Below are 19,385 nucleotides of genomic sequence, written 5' to 3'. Positions count from 1 at the left end.
CAATCAGGTGCTAAAATAATAAATCTCATCTGGAATAAAGGAATTTTATAAATAGCTAACCAAAAAACCGAACAGATTTAACAACGAATAATTACGAGAAAATAAAAAAATAATTGTCATGCTAGCATGTCTTTTTTGTAGACAATCAGGTGCTAAAATAATAAATCTCATCTGAAATGAAGGAATTTTATAAATAGCTGACCAAAAACTTGAAAAAACCGAACAGATTTAACAAAGAATAATTACGAGAAAATAAAAAATAATTGTCATGCTGACATGAGGTCTTGTAGACAATCAGGTGCTAAAATAATAAATCTCATCTGGAATGAAGGAATTTTATAAATAGCTAACCAAAAACTTGAAAAACCGAAAAGATTTTAACAACGAATAATTACGAGAAAATAAAAAATAAATGTCATTCAAAATGTCGACAATTAGATAATTATTTAATGTTGAAATAATAAATCTCAGCTGGAATGAAGAGATTTTATAAATAGCAGAGCAGAAAACATTAAGTTTTATTCAAAATCAAACAAGAAAAATAAAAAATATTTAACAAAAAATAATTAAGAGAACACTTACCTTGCAAAACTAGTTGAACCACAACGAGCACTAACAGTAAGGAATAGACTATGGAATAGACCGTCCTGAGGTGGATTTTGAAATTTATAAGGTTGCGTGCCCCACCCTATGACGTGTTGTAGAAAGTGTGCGTGTGCAAAATTATATTCAGTTTTATCATTGTCATTGGTTTTAAAAATTCCAACATTTTCTATGCACATGATAAGAAATATAACTCAATAACAAAATGTGGGTATGATAACGAAAATTGCATAGTAATGCGATTAGACCCTCAACCGCTATTTCCTATGCGATATGTAAATTATCTGCTAACATTTATTTTCATTATTTTCAACTAAATATTTTTTAGAGTTATGGGTTTTTTATTTAAACGCCTTATTTATTGATCAAGTCTTATATTACATGATGATTCAAATTTTCTCTTAACAATTTTAAATATAATCTTTATAATTAAAATAAACACTGAAGCTAATATTATACAAGTCATTGCAAAAACATTATCTATTTCACTTTTCATGCTTTCTTTGTTCATCGTTGTTGGCGCCGGCGTCGATAACATCATTAATAGTAATTGGATGAATTCGCCTTGTTGGAGTTTCCCTAAATAAGTAATCCGCAGCACTTGAATATTCTTGTCGCAGCTGCTGGCTAAATTCCTTAGGTGTCCAGTCTATGCTGCTTCCCAGTGTTAGGTTCTCTATTTGTTTTATAACCTTATTTTTATCCTCATAAAATAAAACCTGACTTCTTAACTGTGTCAGTTTTTCTCTAAATTCTGCTAATTTACGTCTATACTCATTCAAAGACATGATGTTACTACCTCACGTCGCGCTGTGACAATAAGTTCTTGCGACTGAGTTCCCCATGACAATAAGGCCTACGCGACATTTCACGAGCCCACGTGACGTTTTGACGTGACGTTTTTACGTGCTTTGACGTGACGTTTTACGTGACGTGCATTGACGTGACGTTTTACGTGACGTGCTTTGACGTGACGTTTTCACGTGCTTTGACGTGACGTTTTACGTGACGTGCTTTGACGTGACGTTTTCACGTGACATTTCACAAGCCTACGTGACGTTTTGATGTGACGTTTTTACGTGACGCGTTGACGTGCTGTGTTCCTTTTTAGTTCTTTTAATAAAAAAATTGCATTATGTTTTTTTATTTTATTTAAATTCCACAATTACCAGCCGCGCGCTTCGTATCTACGAGATCCGCGAAAAACTTAAGGTACCGACCGCGCATCTGCTTCGCGTTCCGCGAAAAATTAAGGTACCGATCGCACATCTGGTATCGCGCACCGCTGCGCCGCTGTGTTCCTTTTAAGTTCTTTTAAAAAATTGCATTATGTTGTTGTTTTATTTAAATTCCAAAATTACCGCGCGCTTCGTATCTACGAGATCCGCGACAAAGGTACCGACCGCGCATCTGCTTCGCGTTCCGCGAAAAATTAAGGTACCGATCGCACATCTGGTATCGCGCACCGATCGATCAGCGCTAGAACGCCGGAACGCGCCCCATCGGACGTCGTCACATCGGAAAGCGCCCTTTTGACACTATGCCGCCATGTTTTTTTGTATTCGTTATCTCCCGCCCATTCCAACGAGCCGTCGTACGTTTAAATCGGACCAATAGCAGCAGAGATACCATGTTTCTCTCTCTAACACACATACTTTCCTATATCAGCTGTGACATCACATACCTCTCTCTCTAACACACAGAATTCCCTATATCTGTAGTGACACCCGTTTAGATCATCTACTAAGGGTCTTGAGAAATCGTTCTGGATCTGTATTTATCTATCAACGGTATTATTTAAATTTTTTAAAGTGCGCATGCTCCACTTGCCGTCGAGTAGTCTATGACTGTCTCAGCGAACACACTTATTGTTTGTATAACAAATTTTATCAAAATTGGTAAATGAATATTACATATTAACAAATATGACAAATATGTCGCTTACTGGTCCCCAAAAATGTCAGGCGACTACGCTAAGTGTCAGTGATGGACGGAGCGAATAGATGTATGAATAATTTACCTTTTTGTTACCTTCATTTTGACCAACTATGTTCAAATGCTTACTTACACTTTAGCTCATATTTTTTACTAAGTTTCATTTTATTTTTAATATTATAAACCAATTATACAATGAAAATTTTAAACATTAAACATTATTTGTATTTGGTGTTGTAGATTTAAGGAATTGTGTGGGAAATGAGATAAAAATAATATTTTTGGATAAAAGATATGTTATACGGTTAGGATAAAAAATTGTTATGTTATATTGTTAGTAAATATAAGTTTTTGTAATATATGTATCATAATACATAGTAGTTGTATTTTTTTATCCATTTTAAACTCAAAAGAAGATGTTTCAACGTAATATGGTGACAATTATCAAAACGTAACTCTTGATAAGATTGTAAATACTCCAACTTAAAAGCATACATTGCCTTAGAATCTACTAGGTATTACCATTGTTTATATTTTGGCCAACGCAGCGAATAAATTTGTTTGATTCTAATTGAGACAGTCATCAGATGCCACCACCATTTCTGTCAGGGTCGCAACGTCACGCGTAACTACGATAAATCCAAAATGCATAAACACCCAGTTGAATACGATCCTATTCATAACACACCAACTCGCATACATATTAAGAAAAATATATGTATGGAAGGATATATTTACAAATTAAATTAACGATGTCATGCTACGCTACATTATGCATATAATAGCATGACCTCATTAATTCAATTTTTAAATATATTTTTCCATATATTAATTTTTCTTAAGAGCAAACAGTAGCGCGTCATCAATATTTTTGTTTTTCGAAAGTTCTGCGAACTTTCAACAGTAAGGCAACAGTGCGTCGGCAATTCGACACTGACAGTGACATTATACTATCAAAAACAATATTTTTTATACTCATAGGCACGAATATTTTTATACTCATAGGTAAATGTTGCCCAGTCAGTCACTTTCGATTTCTTGTTATAGAAAATCCATTTTTAGTAGATCTAATGTGACACAAAATCTAGGCATGGGATAAAAAATTTTATTTGAAGAAAGTGAATTTTTTTGTTTTTCTTAACGGCGGTGCAGGCTCCTTTTTGCAATATTTTATTTAGTTATAGAGTAATTTCCACATACTTTTTTTTTGGGAGGTGAGAATCTTCAAAATACCCTATGGGAAGGTGTCCCAGGTGTGTCGGATTTAGTCCGGCACGCTTCACCGCGGGCCGAGGCCTCCTACCGACTAAACTCACCCCCTCTTTCTCCAGCCGACGGGTCTGGAACCGCACTTAGCGTGCATATCTGACCCGCCGACCGTACACTTAACTCCCCTCCGGCACTCTTCGCGTGCATTCCATGAGTTTGGCGGCCTCCTAGCCTCCGCCCCGCAAGAGTCTCACGCCAGACCGGCCGGTGAAGCGACCGTCCAGCGCAACCCTCCCGCGGGTGGGGCGACCGGGATGCCCCCTATCACGATGGAACTAGCAAAACAGAACCAGTTGGTAATTACGAGCAACGCCAAACATTCTTACTTTCATCAATTCATTCATTCAATACACACGTTCATTAAAAATCTCAGACTTAAAACAAGGACGCAGTTGGCGTAAGTTGGATGTAAAAGGTCCTCCCCTGCCAGCTGCCGCAGGACGGACACGGGTAGAACAAGGAAAACATAAATCAGAACAGAAACAAAACGAGAGACACAAGAGGCACTCAACCTGAGTAGAAGGTAAAAGTCCACTACTGAATGCCTCTTGAGACATGCACCACAGTTAAATAAGATTAGAATAAAAACGGTAAAATGTTATATAAATAAAATTGATAATTAAATAAATAGATCGATAAAACATAATAAATAATATAAAATAAGGGCAGTCAGCGTAGATTGTAAAGGGTCCTCCCCCGCTGACTGCCTTGCATGACATAAACACGTTAAAAAAATGAATAATTTCCACATACTAACATATTTCTTAAATTGGGCTCTGTACCGCAATTCTTTATTATATTACGATTATGTGTGCCAAATATCTCGACAAAATTTTCAAAATTACAGCCGCAATCTTGGACCGCGTTTGTTGTTACTTGTTGATCGCTACTGCTACTGTTGCCTCTTATTATGTATGCGAGTCGATCTGTTATGAATAGGATCGTATCCAATTTGGTGTCTGTGCATTTTGGATTTATTATAGGTACGCGTGACGTTGCGATCCTGGCAGAAATGGTGGTGACATCTGATGACTGTCTAAATTAGAATTCAAACAAATTTATTCGTTGCGTTGACCAACTATTACTATATAAACAATGGTATTACTTTAAAAACTAAAACACATGAGCAATACAATAACATTCATAACGAAATTGTAGAATTTGTGGAAGAAGACTACTTGGAACTCCTACCAAAAATCTTCAATAATACATGCAAGATGGCAAACCGTTTACGAAACTGGCAAATAAATAATGGCCAACCGATATTATGTGCCAGATATTTACAGTGTTGTGGTAGTATTTTTTTTTTCTTTCTTTAACCTTCCAGAGCTCGCGCGCGGACTCTCACTCCGCACTTTTAAAAATTTGACCATAACTCCCTAATTCGTAGTCGAACGCCTAAGTGCGTGCTAGTAGTCTCCTAAATTTTGTTGATTTGCATTATAACCCGGTCTATATAGACATTTCAAATAACAAAAATTGCCGGAGAGCCAAATTTTGGTGGAGAGCTAGGGTATACCATAACAAATAAAGTTTAGAATGTCCCCATCGATCCCATGTGTGCGTCAAAAGTTATTCGGGGTCAAAGGTCAAAATTTGAGATTTTTTGAATTTTTTTCGAAAACGGTAAGTTTTATCAAAAATAAACCTTTAACCAAAGTTGTAGATCTTAAAATTCTCTACAAAAATAGTCTTTATATTTTTTCCTAAGGGTTGTCATTCCTGAGATATCGCGATTCAAAGAGTCACATTATACATGATATGCACACGTTTATGGAGCTCCAAAAAAAATTATTTGTCTTGATAAATACCGATACTTAACGTTTGTAAAACATACGTGAAACAAGAAACAAGTACAACTATCATGTCTTCCTCCAACATCAGCATCTGCTTTTCAACATTTGTATCGAGTATATTATCAAGTTCAAACATGGCTAGGCAATGAAATGAATCCAGAAGACTGGGGTTGGAAATTAATAGATAATACTCTGAAACCGATTAAAACCTTACTCCCACCTGCTCCATAAAAACTCCTTAGCACTATTTTTTGCAATTGCAAAAAAGGTTGTAGTGCCAAATGTGGATGTAAAAAAGTCGGGTTGCTGTGTTCTCTAGTGTGTACCAACTGCCAAGGTCAGTCTTGCTCAAATGTCCAGTTTAGTACAACAGAGGAAGACTCCTGTGATTTTAATGAAGAGACCAATGACTCAGTCATATTTGAACAATTTTTGAACATCCAGCAAGAGGAAGAGGAAGAAGAAGAAATCGAAGAAGACTTGACTGTTGAGGTAGACTTTCAAGAATATGAACCTGATTAAAATATCTAAAGAAATCAAAACAATGGCTAACCTAATAATCAATAGCAATATCAATAATCAATATCAATAATAAGGTAATATCTAGAACTTGACCAGTATTGTTTCCTTAAATTATCCTAAAATTGTCAAAACAGTTAGTGGAGTAGACCTACAGGGGAAACCACGGTAAAAAAAACGCGCCGAGTACACTACCTCACAGGTGGTGTGGAAACGTGTGCATATCATGTATAATGTGACTCTTTGAATCGCGATATCTCAGGAATGGCAACTCTTAGGAAAAAAATAGTAAGGACTATTTTTGTAGAGAATTTTAAGATCTACAACTTTGGTTTAAGGTTTTTTTTTGATAAAACTTACCGTTTTCGAAAAAAATCCAAAAAATCTCAAATTTTGACCTTTGACCCCGAATAACTTTTGACGCACACATGGGATCTATGGGGACTTTTTAAACTTTATTTGTTATGGTATACCCTAGCTCTCCACCAAAATTTGGCTCTCCGGCAATTTTTGTTATTTTCCAAGCATTTTGATGTCTAAGTTGACCGGATTATTAGTTATTATTCATAAAGTTTGCCCACGAAACGTTAGATTGTCCGGTCAGTATGCGGAGTGAGAGTCCGCGTGCGAGTATTTGTGCGAAGTTTGTGGGGCGAAGATTACTTTTATATTCGGGTTTTTGTAACATTTTAAAAGGTAAGTGTAGTATTTTTTATTTAAAAATAGTTTGTAAAAAATACTATGTATTCTTGGAAAAGGAACAAGAATATTTAGAAAAGTTTATGTAGGAAGTCTTGGCTGAAGATAATATTCAGGAACCAATTAATTTCGATGATCAAGAAGATTTGAATGAGGTTTTTGAAGTTAATGTCGACATTTATGATGATACGAAGCAGGAAATTTCTCATTGAGAAGAAAAAACTAGGCCTAAAATTCATACTCCTACATTAATTGGCAAAGACAACACTTATGGGCCAAATATTTTATACCCAGACTCGGTAGAATTATGGCAGATAACTTAATTAAACATCTGCTTGGTGAAAAAATGTCCCTAAAGAATTTGAAAACAAAAGTTAGAAATTTAAAACAATACTAAATTTACATTCAAGATGCAGTAGAAATAAACAAACCAAGACACGTTAAATGCTACTAGGAGCACTCCCTGATCATAATGTACAATGTATAAAGTTTGGAAATCATGATTTGGGATTTAAAATGTATATACATTTTAAATTATGATTGGGGGTGCTCCTAGTAGCATTTAACGTGTCTTAGTTTGTTTACTCCTATTGCATCTTGATTGTAAATTTAGTATAGCCTTTTTCTGATGCCACGTTGAAAAAATTGTTCGAGTGCAAAATAAACACATAAAAGTAAACCGGGAATACCATCAACGTAAAAGAGATGTCAAAAACACAGATTTAATAAAAATCAATGCTTTTATTGGGTTATTATTAGGCTATTGATTATATTCAAAATAAGATAGCTAAAAGGAACTACAACGTTAACGGGATTTTATTATTTCATGTGGTCAATGGATATCTATATATGAAAAAACCGCGGGGTGCTACAATTTAAAGGGGTGCGTTTTTGAGAAATGGGTGAATTAGTCCCTGGGCACAGGTTACATTAGGGTGAGTTCTATGCACTTTTGGTACAAAATTGTCTACATAAAAATTGTTCCTGATTAAATTTCCTATCTAAATATCACTGTTTAAAGTCAATGATACTTTTTTTTACAAAAATATATTTAAAAGAAGAAGCACAAAGAAACCCAAAAGAAAGAAATTTTATTTTTGTCCCATAACTTTTGTCCACGAGGATATAGGTATAGACATTGCTTTACAGAAAAAAAATCTACATATTTCTTCTTTAAAATGTTGTTTAGTAGGGGTAATTAGGATTTATAGTTTTGGAAATATGATTTTTCAAAATTCGCCACTCACAGCAATTATGGGCAATTTTCCTTGTTATTTCGCAAATATTGTTCTGTAACTTTTTTCTACGTAATTTTAGGTATATGCAATGGTACACGTAATAGGAATAGAAATCAATTACCTTTAAAATGGTCTACTGTATAACGTTGTACGACTTTTTTTAAAGAGATTATGGTTTTTCAAGATTTTCTACTTTTAACGATTTTTTCTAATACATATAGGTAATATAAAAATAAAATAATATTATATGTATAATATATTATGTATTATATAATATTATATTACATATTTTTTTTTCATATTTTTAGAGGTGGGTGGGAAATCTTCTTAAGATACCGGTCTTGTGCCTGGTTATGTGGGATTCCCTTGCCGCCGCTGAGATGGCTGCACAGCCCACCACGTGTGGTACGCTGAACCGCAATCCCCGCCGGGGCAAGAACCTACCCACTAAAAACCCTCCGTCCTCTCAACCAATCATACTTGTGATCTGGGAATGCAGGCCGGGATCCGCTCTGGTGAGGGCATATCTGCGACACTGCATCCGCCTCACGTCTCATTTAAATATCTACAGTGTTACATTTATATACATATACAGCTCGACTTAAATACCACATATATACACTTATATACACATACATTCCCATATACACATATATTTTTTTATGGGCGTTGTTGTCTTTGTCTTCCTTCAGTCTCCTTGGATTGGAGCGTTTGTCTCACGAACGCATGGGTCCTTGCCCACGTACATTCATCCTCACACATCTTCGCAATCATATCACTCACAGAGTCAAAACGAACACCATTCCTTCTCTCCAATTGTAATCTATCAACACTCCATCTTGCACATTCCAGCAACGTATGTGACACGGTGTCGACCAAACCACAGTAAGGGCAGTTTTCTGTAGCTGCTTTCTTGAACCCGAAGAGATACGAACGGAAACAACCGTGACCGGGAGCACCTGCGTCAGGAAATAGTCCAAGCGCCGGTGCCCACATTCGAGTCACGTCTTCAGGTCCGGTATAAGTGATCTGGTCCACTGCGCCACATCCGCAATTGCCTCCCATTCAATTTGCCACATCCGTATGGATGTGGCTCTCTCCTCGCGTCTTGCACTCTCGGTCGGACCGTTGTCCCTAGTACGATAAAATAAACGGGCCCTCTCGGAAGCCAAGATGTGAGAGGGTACGCAGCCGGTGATGGCCCACAATGCTGCCGCAGACACAGTCCTGTAGGCGCTTGCCACACGTAAGAGACTTGCTCTGTCTGTGCGCGTCAAGAGCCTCCAGTAGGACGATATTTCGTCCACGCGTGCCACGCAGTGCCACGCGCACTGCGTGGCAGTGCGCGTCACCACCCGCAGGTGCTCGCCCCAGCTCCCATTCGTGTGGAGAGTCACTCCCAGATACTTAACACACTTTTTCGGGATGATCTCTGCTCCGCCACACTCAAATATCACGTTCTCGCGTTTCCGTGGTCCCTTGAGAATCACTGCCTCGGTCTTCTCCCCAGCGAGTTTCAGACTGCGCTGATACATCCAATCTTCCGCGAGGTCACATGCTCTCTGTGCTTTGTACAGAAGTTCATCCGTATCCCGCGCTCCCACCAGCAACGCAAGGTCATCCGCGAACGCGAAAGGAGTAACCCCCTCACCGTATTCGAGACGCAAGACCCCGTCATATGCCAGGTTCCACAGCGTCGGGCCAAGGACGGACCCCTGCGGCACCCCAGCCGTGACATCCACAATTGGACGGCGTTATGCAGAAAGCTACCAACCCTCAATATATCAGATATTGGGTTGGATGCATATTTGGACAACAAAATACGAGTTCTGCATTCTGTAAAAACCTACCACCTCTAGATTAATATATAACCTATAAAACTATAAAAATGCTAAGCCACATATTAAATTTATCTGATATTCTAATTTGCAGAAACCTACCAACCTACTTGGTAGTATACTTTTAATTTACAGAAACCTTCCAACCCACTTGGTAGAATTTTAACAAAGCGCCACTTTCATCCAAGTGGGTTGGTAGCTTTCTGCAAATATTGGGGATTTCCATTGTAACTTTACATCTAAATGTGCAAAAAATGTTTCTGTTGAAAGTCAAACATATGAATTTAAGAGGTTTTGGTCGCTAAATTCATATGATGCTCAAACTAATTTTATTGCTGCTAGTGTATCCGAGATTGAAAAAAAAAGGAAATTATCTCGAATTTATAAAATAAAATAAAGGAAACAATATTGTGTAGAGAAATGTTTATAAATACTCTAAAGGTAACTACATTTCGAGTAAACACTGCTTTAAAGAAATTTCATGGTCGTTCTCCTATTAGTGATCAAAGGGGTTTAAAGCAGGGAGGCAAAAACAAATTAGCAGATGAACGAATTCAAGCAGTTGTTAGTCATATTAATAAAATACCTAAATACATTTCACACTACCGTCGGGAACAAACAGAGGCGAAATATTTACCACCTGGTATCACTTTACAACAAATGTATGACATGTACAAGCAGGAAGAAACCAATCCCGTAAGCTTAATGTCATACAAGGACATATTCTACACGAAATTTAATTTGAAATTAAAGCCATTAAAAAAAGACACCTGCAATGTTTGCGATACTTTTAAAATGAAAATAGATAATGAAAAGGATGAAGAAAAAAAAGAAGAGTTCAAGCAGGAACATACGAAGCATTTGCAAGTTGCAGAGGAGGTACAGAAAATGGGAAGAGATGATTTCAAGATAGCGACTGAACAAACAGATCAATAGTGTTTAAGTTTTGACTTGGAAAAAACCCTACCGTTTCCCGGAATACCTACTGGCATCGTATTTTATAAGCGTCAGTTGTGGGTGTATAATGCAGGAATACACAGTGCTAAAGAAAATAGAAGATACTGCTACGTTTGGGTAAAAGATTCAGCTGGAAGGGGCGCCCAAGAAATAGGCTCGTGCATTATAAAACATGTTACAACTAAATATTAACTCCAGAAGTCAAACATCTTACGCTTTGGTGTTATTCTTGCGGTGGGCAAAATCGAAATATTAAGTTAATACTTATGCTTAAATCAATTTTGCATGGGACACGCACAAACCTAGAAACCGTAAAATATATCTGTTCTGGTCATAGTTTTTTGCCCAACGACACTGCATGATTTCAGTGATATTGAGTCGGCTCTTAAACGACAGCAAGGATTATATACCCCAAATGACTATATCGAGGTAATGCGTTCTTGTAGAAAGCAGAGAGCATTGGTAGTACCCCAAATGCACGTCGAAGATTTTTTAGGCGTAATAAACATTGAGAAAAAAATTGCTAATCGCAAAGTGACCGAAGATAAAGAAAAAATTAATTGGTTGAAGATTAGGTCAATCATAATAGAAAAGTCTGGCCCATTTCGGCTAAAGATACAACAACACGATTTTTCACAACCGTATCAAAAAATTTCTATCAAAAAATCTTCTCGAGGTAGAACTGCTAACGAAGAAATCTTTAGCGATTTAATACCACTGTGGCCTAACGGGAAGCCTATCGCTGAGGCGAAATTACAAAATTTAAAGGAAATGATGCACCTTATTCCTGCTGATGCATTGACTTTTTATCAAAATTTGCAGGGTGCCAATGTAACTGAAGATGTTGAGGGTTACAATGTCAATGTTGAAGATCTAGATTCTGAAGTGGATGAAGTAGATGAATATTAAAATTTATTAAATTAATACGTTTAATATTCATATCCTTAACTTCCTGTAAATAAAAATAATTTTTCTAACTTTACTGTTGTCTTTATTTAATATTGTTGGTATTAATTTCCCACTTTGCAAAATGCAGAAACCTACCAATCCACAAAAATTTGCCATTTCTCTTTTTAATTTACAATTAAAATATTTAAACATGTAGAAAATACCAAAATATTTATCCAGAGTCAAAAAAAGTTAAAAAGTAGTAGCAACATATCCTACAGATTTTTTAAATCAATAAAAACTTTAAACTTGATTGTTTCAGTTTGCCATTGTTGAGGGTTGGTAGCTTTCTGCATAACGCCGTCCAATTACACCTCTCTCAACAACAATTCTCCTGTCGGATAGATAGTCCGAGACCAGGTTCCTCAAATAACCAGGGAAGTTCCTATCCTCAATCGCTCTCATTACTGTACTTCATTGAAGTGAATTGAAGGCGTTTCTAACGTCGAGAAGGAGCAAGGCGGCCCATTTCTGGTCGCGGGCCTCCGTATTCAACGTTCGGTGCAACCCCAACACTGCATCAGTCGTGCTAACATTCTTCCGGAATCCATACTGTCTGGGGATAAGCCTCCAGAACTCTCAATCGCTTCATTAATCCTCTCACGCAACATTCTCTCAAACAGTTTACAAATACACGAGAGGAGGCAAATAGGCCGATACTTTTCCTCTCCTTTAGGGAGGAGTATTAATTTTGATGTTTTCCAGTCCTTGGGAAAGGTCTGTTCAGTGAGTACAGCGTTCATATGGCCCAGAAGCCATGCTGGCTCCAGTAGACCCAGACGTTTAACCGCCTCAAGCGGTATCCCATCTAGGCCCGGGGCCTTGCGGAACTTAAGGTTCCCCAACGCTTCAACGAGTTCGTCTAGGGAGAAGGGCGCAGCCCGCTCAGCAGACCCATCCCTCCGCGCTCCATGCCATTCGCCAGACGGGAAGAGCACTCGTGTTACCGATAGCTTCTTATCCAGTGGCATTTCGTAAAGAGGGTATGCGCCGAAACGCTTCATTACAATTTTATACCCTTGTCCCCATACGTCCTCGTCCAGCTCGTCACACAGACCCCTCCAACATTCTTTTTTTCTAGAGCGTATCAACCTATTCAGCTCCCTGTTCTGTGCACGATATTCATTTTCCATTTGTAGCACTTTATCAGCGTTTGATCTACGTTTCCTTGCACGCTGTACCCTTCGACGCAGTGCCACATATTCCGACCTACCAATCGCAATTTCAGCAGTCCACCAGTAAGGCATTATCCTTACCCTCTGCGGAGCTACCTAACTGGTACTCATTGCACTTTCCACAACTTGATCTAGTCCCTCCGCCGAGGGCGGAAGGTTTCGAACCATTTCCACTTCCCACCTAACACTCTCATCAAACACTCTCCAGTTAGTCGATTGTATTCCGCATCGGGCTCCCGGGCCCTGAGAGGTTCTGTTTCCAGTAGCGACGCCCATTCCAGTTATCGAAAACCCAATGTAGCGGTGCTCTGTACCCGTATAGGTTCGCAGCACCGCCCACTCCTTCACGCAGCTAGATATACGTTGGGACGCACAGGTAACGTCTATGTACGAACCCGTCACAGAATTGCCTCTCACAAACGTGGGTTTTGAACCCCTGTTGAGTACAACAAGGTCTAGGGTTCCAATCCATTCGCTCAGCATTTGACCTCTAGTGTTGGTGATAGGAGAACCCCATTCCGCCGATTTCGCGTTGAAGTCCCCAAGCACCACGCACTCCCGATTCAATCGTCTCACTTCATTCATAATCTCATCCAGCTTATTTTCATATGCGTCGATTGCTATATTCGGTGAAATATAGCAACAGACCAGATTCATTCTCTCCATCTTAGCGACCAGATATCCATCGTGTTTGACCACATCATACACACGTAGGTGTCTGTTGCAAAAATATATCCCAACCCTACCCTAAGCATCCGCAATCCATCCTCGGTTCCCGACCAACGCGGGGTTCGGTTCCGCCGCGATTAGGACGTCAAAGTTTCCCTCCGCGGCGGAAGCCACGGCGAGACTATGAGCTAATCTCGCCGTACCCACGTTAGTCTGGAGTATCTTCAGATCCGGTCTCTGTTTTCTGGTATCCATTGTATATACAGGATATTCATTCTCACATACACACGCTCTGTCAAATTGACTCTCGCATCCATTCGACCGCTCCAGTCCTAAGACTGCATTCTCCTTTCCGTTTCCTTCCTGGCCGTGTTGACCAGTTGTCGGAATTTCGGACATTCCATTGAGTTGCCCCGATGTCCCGTGACTTTGAAATTAATACATTTGTGCCCTTCTTCTGGGCAATCGTTCACGGTGTGTCCCTCTTCTCCACACCGGATGCATCCCTTCAAGACCTCATTTTTACACTCAGACCTGCGATATCCGTACTCCATGCACTTGTAGCACCGGGCGATACGGATTTTCTCCTTAATTGTGCAGGATATATATCCCACCCTAATAAAGCCTATCCGTATAAGGCGCGCTGCAATGTCTTCATCGACCTCAACTGTGGCGTTGAGGTCTCCGCCATATGCCTTACGAAGGGGTCCCCTGACCTGACACGTTCCGTTCCGTCCCGCAAAAGTCTCAATTGCGCTGACAATGTCAGTTTCTTTGGTTAGACCATCTGCTCCATTTACAAAGAGCTCACGCCTGACTGTACCACCTTTCGCCACGGCTCTTGTGACCGTGCCCTGCCAAGCTGAGACGATGCCCTTCACCGTTTCCGCCATCTCTCTACCTCCTCCTAGTTCCAATACAATGCCCTGATCTCTGGTCTGCCTAAGACGTTTAACAACAACGTCTCTTCTGCCGCAAAGGTCTGTGCGTAACTCACCCAGTAGTTCGTCGAAGGACTTATCCTTCGCCTTGATTAGCACTACCACTCCTTTGCTCTCTCTGGGCTTTACCATACTCGCCCAGCTCTTCCTCGGTCCATATACCGAGGCTTTAACTTCCTTAACCTCGGCTGCCCACTCTAGAAGCTTTCGAGTAAGATCTGTCCCCAAACACGTCGGAGCGAAGAGCCCTACGCTCTTCCTGTCAAGGTGGCCCATCCTATTTAGAAGTTTACGGCTTGCCGCCAAGAACTTAACCGCCTCAGGCAGATCCGTTTTGCTGGGTATAAGCTTACGGATGCACCTTTCAGTGCAAGCCCTTCGTCCATCATCATCAACAATGCTCACAGAGTTGAACATTGTACCAACTCCAACCTCTTCGTCCTCAGCTACCGGAGTATCGATGAGGTCTGGATACCTCTCTTTAAAGCGTCCAAGAACTTTGTCGTCGGCCTGGTCGGCGGAAATATACACAGCCGCATCGTCATTACAGTCCAGCGGGCTACCTCCATTACAGACACCTTGGTAAACAAGGCCTCTGGCCAATCCTCGCTGAGGAGATCCGTGATCTCCTCAGGGGTTCTGCTCTCAGCCATTCGGGTCTTAATGTTCTGGACCCGACGTTCGGTTTCCGCAGGGTCCTCTGAGGGGGACACCTGCACACCCATGTTTTTCTGTTGCGTCTGGACCATTGTGACATCGGTCTGTGTACCGATAGTTGTCTTGCACACGTTGGCCGTTTTTATGGCCGACGCCGACGCACGGGGCTCCTTCGACATTGCCGCCTTAAACTGGGACATGTCCCTTTCTAATATATACATCAGATTCCTTAAACCTCTGATACCAGACTTTATCTCAACTTTAGTTGTTACGTGGACCTTTGTTAGAACCAACACCTCTAGTACGGCCGCCTTTAGTTTAGCCATATCTTTATCTACCTTTTGTAGATTCGCACGGGGGCGATCCTCTCCGGGGGCTACCTTACTCCGCGCATGGGATTTCCTCTTGCGTTTTCTATCGGCCACTGTCCACTCGGTAGACAGGCCGCTGGAGCTACTTTCAGAGCCGGATTGATTCGACTCGGTCGTCGATAGATCGACAAAGCCGTTTTCCGATCCACTCTCCTCATTGTTAACTTTAACAGATGTCTGTGTCACACCTATTCTGACCTCATCCATCGATCCCTCCGGGAGAGCTCCCTCCGCCGCTGTGGACGAAGAGGGCTCACCCCAAGGGTTCCCTCTCTTTCCGCTCTTCCTCTACCTTTCTGATTTTTTCTTTTTTATTTTTCTTCGTCATTTATATCTCACGAGTAGGGCCGAAAGACAGTCCGGCAGGGCAGTGCGCCCTTACCCTGCTAAGGCTAGTTTACAGTAGGGTGTCGCCTGGTACCCTGAGGGATTCCGTTCTCGACCACGTGTCGTGTGGCCATTCAGTCGTCGGCACGGTCTCTCACACCTTGACTTCCGGAGTTTTTATCGCAGGTTTACTCCTTCGGTTTTTTTTTTGCGTGGCAGATTGTCTCCTGTGAGTAGGTAAGCTCATTGGATTTAGGATAGGTAACAGAGAAGGTAATGATGGACAAGCTGGGATTTGCCGATCCATCACGAGGTTGATATGCGGCAGTGGCATCCGGCGACCAACTCCGAGTGCCAATCTCGCCCACCACCCCGGTGAACGGTCGCTCTCCTGCCCCGTCGCGACCGCCTCACAAAACTTAGCGACCGCGACCGGACAAAAGAGCGACCGCCTCTCCGTTTAGTCGGCTTCTACGACAAGCAGGAGGAAACTGTGGTCATATTCTACTTTAGTGGCCCGTGACCCACACGGGGAATTATATTACATATAGAATATATAATATAATATTATATTATATATTATAATATAATACCTAATGTAAAAAAATAATATTTTTTACATTTTTTAAGATTAATTTTGAAATTTCTCATTCTAACTTTTTTTCTTCTACATTTAGGTACCTATATATTATATTATATAATAAAAGAAGCTTATATTGTTTACTTTAAAATGGTGTATTACAAAAATTCTAGTATTATTTTTGAATAAGATATTATTTTTCAAAATGTAATAATTCTTGCAACGATTTTTGATTTTAGGATTATTTTTTAAATTTCTCATTATAACTTTCTTTTTTTTGTACATACTATATATTGCTCAATAAAGAGGGCTTACTTTCTGTTCTTTAAAATGGCGTATCATCTATATTTAAATAATGGAAACCGAGTGATTCTTTGATATTTTTTTACCTGTATTATTTAAAATTATTTCTTTTACAAAAATTACATAAACATTTGTCTTAGAAAACATCACTCTAGTTAAAACTATTTAAACGTTGACATTTAAAAAATTTTCAAAATCAATCATCAATCAAAAATCATCTTTGTTAGCATTAGTTTCAATATCTTCCTCTGACACCTCAGGTATCTTTGAGTTCCCACAATTAGTACCTATGCACATTGCACCCTTTGCAGAAGATTGAACAGCTAATTTAATCTTCCTACAACCGCAGTTTTTTGTACATCCTTTGGTACATTTACATGCTATTTTTTCAAGCAAAGCTTGTGGTGCAGGAGCTTTGACAGTAAATATTGGAATTAATCCATATTTTGAAGTTTGCCCGGCCGAGTCAAGTGGATCCAAAGTATTACCTATAAAAAATAAGATTCAATCATAACACACAATCACATAAAAAAGTTATAATGAGAAATTTAAAAAATAATCCTAAAATAAAAAATCGTTGCAAGTACTTATTACATTTTGAAAAAGCATATCTTATTCAAAAATAATCCTAGAATTTTTTATAATACACCATTTTAAAGTAAACAGAATAAGCTTTCTTTTTTATTATATATAATATATACCTAAATGTAGAAAAAAAAGTTATAATGGGAAATTTAAAAAATAATCGTAAAAAATATAAAAACTCGTTAAAAGTATAAAATCTTGAAAAAGATAAATTCTTTAAAAGAAGTCGTACAACATTATACAGTAGAACATTTGAAAGGTAATTGATTTCTATTCCTCTTACATGTACCATTGCATATGCCTAAAGTTACGTAGAAAAAATTTACAGAACAATATTTGCGAAATAACATGCTGTGAGTGGCGAAATTTGAAAAATCATATTTCGAAAACTGTAAATCCTAATGACCTCTACCAAACATCATTTTAAAGAGAAAATATGTAAGTTTTGTTTTTTGTGAAGCAATTTCTATATCTTTATCCCCGTGGACAAAAGTTATGGGACAAAATACAAAATTTCTTTCTTTTGGGTTTCTTTGTGCTTTTTCTTTTGGATATATTTTTGTAAAAAAAAGTATCTTTGACTTTAAAAAGTTATATTTAGATAGTAAATTTAACCAGGAACAATTTTTATGTAGACGTGTTTGTATCAAAAGTGCATAGAACTCACCCTAATGTAACCTGTGCCCAGGGACTAATTCACCCATTTCTCAAAAACGCACCCCTTTAAATGATAGCACTCCACGGTTTTTTCATATATAGAGATTCATTGACCATATGAAATAATAAAACCCCGTTAACGTTGTAGTTCCTTTCTATAGTACATAATCAATAGCCTATATATCTAGCAGGATTTCTCAAATGTGACGAAAAACTGTGAGGAAATACTTATGGGAGAAAAAAATGGATGCGAGCACCGAATGTCAGAACTCTGACCCAGCCAGGTTGCAAATTAGCTTTTTGCAAATTTAACATATCATTATAATACAAAAATGTCTGTCACAGATCACGGATCGGAGGCATAAAATAGTTGTTAACAAATACGGGTCAAAAATGGAAGTTTCTTCGTTTAAATTGCCACAGGTAAAAATGAAGTAATTAAATGTTTTATTATTTAGAGCATTCATCTTCAAGTAAATGGGCAAAGGTTTAAAATGGCAGTTTTTGAATTTTCGTCTGATTATTTGTTGCTTCGGAAATGCCAAAATAAGGCTAAAATTTCAAAATACTTTAGTAAAATGTTTTTGCAATGTTAAAATTGACTTTTATTAATTTTTTTATAAAATATATTGAAAATATAAGTCTTTTTCTTTCATGTTATAGGTCCCTGCAAAATCTCTGTATCGTTATTATTTTCTGAGCATTAATATTAGCCTACTGACTATGTGGGCTAAACTTATTGAATATTATTTAAACACACTTACTAATTGACTAATTGTATTGAAATTTTTGTTCATTATAAAGACTACTTTACACAACTTTTCATGAATAGAATAGAATAGAAATATGCTTTATTGTCACTGAAAATTATACAATTTTATGGACAAAGCTTAACATAGAGTCACGAAAAAGATATACATAACAATAACAAATACAATTTTATAAAATTAGATAAATCGTCAATAAAAAAATATAAACAAGTTAAAAAAGTGAAGTAAAAAAACAAAAACCAATATATTGCAAAATTACTATAAATTGCAAAATTGAACATACAACATAATATAATAAAACACAAACAAAGGAACTAATAAGTTTAAGCTGCTGTATGTGACACCCAAATATAGATAAATACACTTTAGTTACTTGTACATTACTGTGATTTCTTAGTTAGTCATTAAGAAACTCTTCTACTGAATAATATGGTCTTTTAGATAAATGAGCTTTTGTCATTTTACGGAACTTGAGAAAGGATGTTGCAGATTTGAGTTGTAAAGGGAGATGGTTGTATAGTTTTTTTACTAACTCAGAAATATTAAAG

General features: G+C 38.3%; 1 protein-coding gene across 1 annotated transcript in view; it reads left to right on the top strand.

Moving 5' to 3' along the window:
- LOC114343993 (alpha-tocopherol transfer protein-like) overlaps positions 1 to 19,385 on the top strand; it is a 391,725-nt gene that overhangs the window by 311,387 nt on the left and 60,953 nt on the right. The gene's annotated exons all lie outside the window — the stretch shown is intronic.

The sequence above is a fragment of the Diabrotica virgifera genome, chromosome 3 (genome assembly GCF_917563875.1).
Source record: "Diabrotica virgifera virgifera chromosome 3, PGI_DIABVI_V3a".
Classification (NCBI taxonomy): domain Eukaryota; kingdom Metazoa; phylum Arthropoda; class Insecta; order Coleoptera; family Chrysomelidae; genus Diabrotica; species Diabrotica virgifera.
Note: the sequence above shows the minus strand (reverse complement) of the source record. Positions and strands in the feature narration are given on the sequence as shown.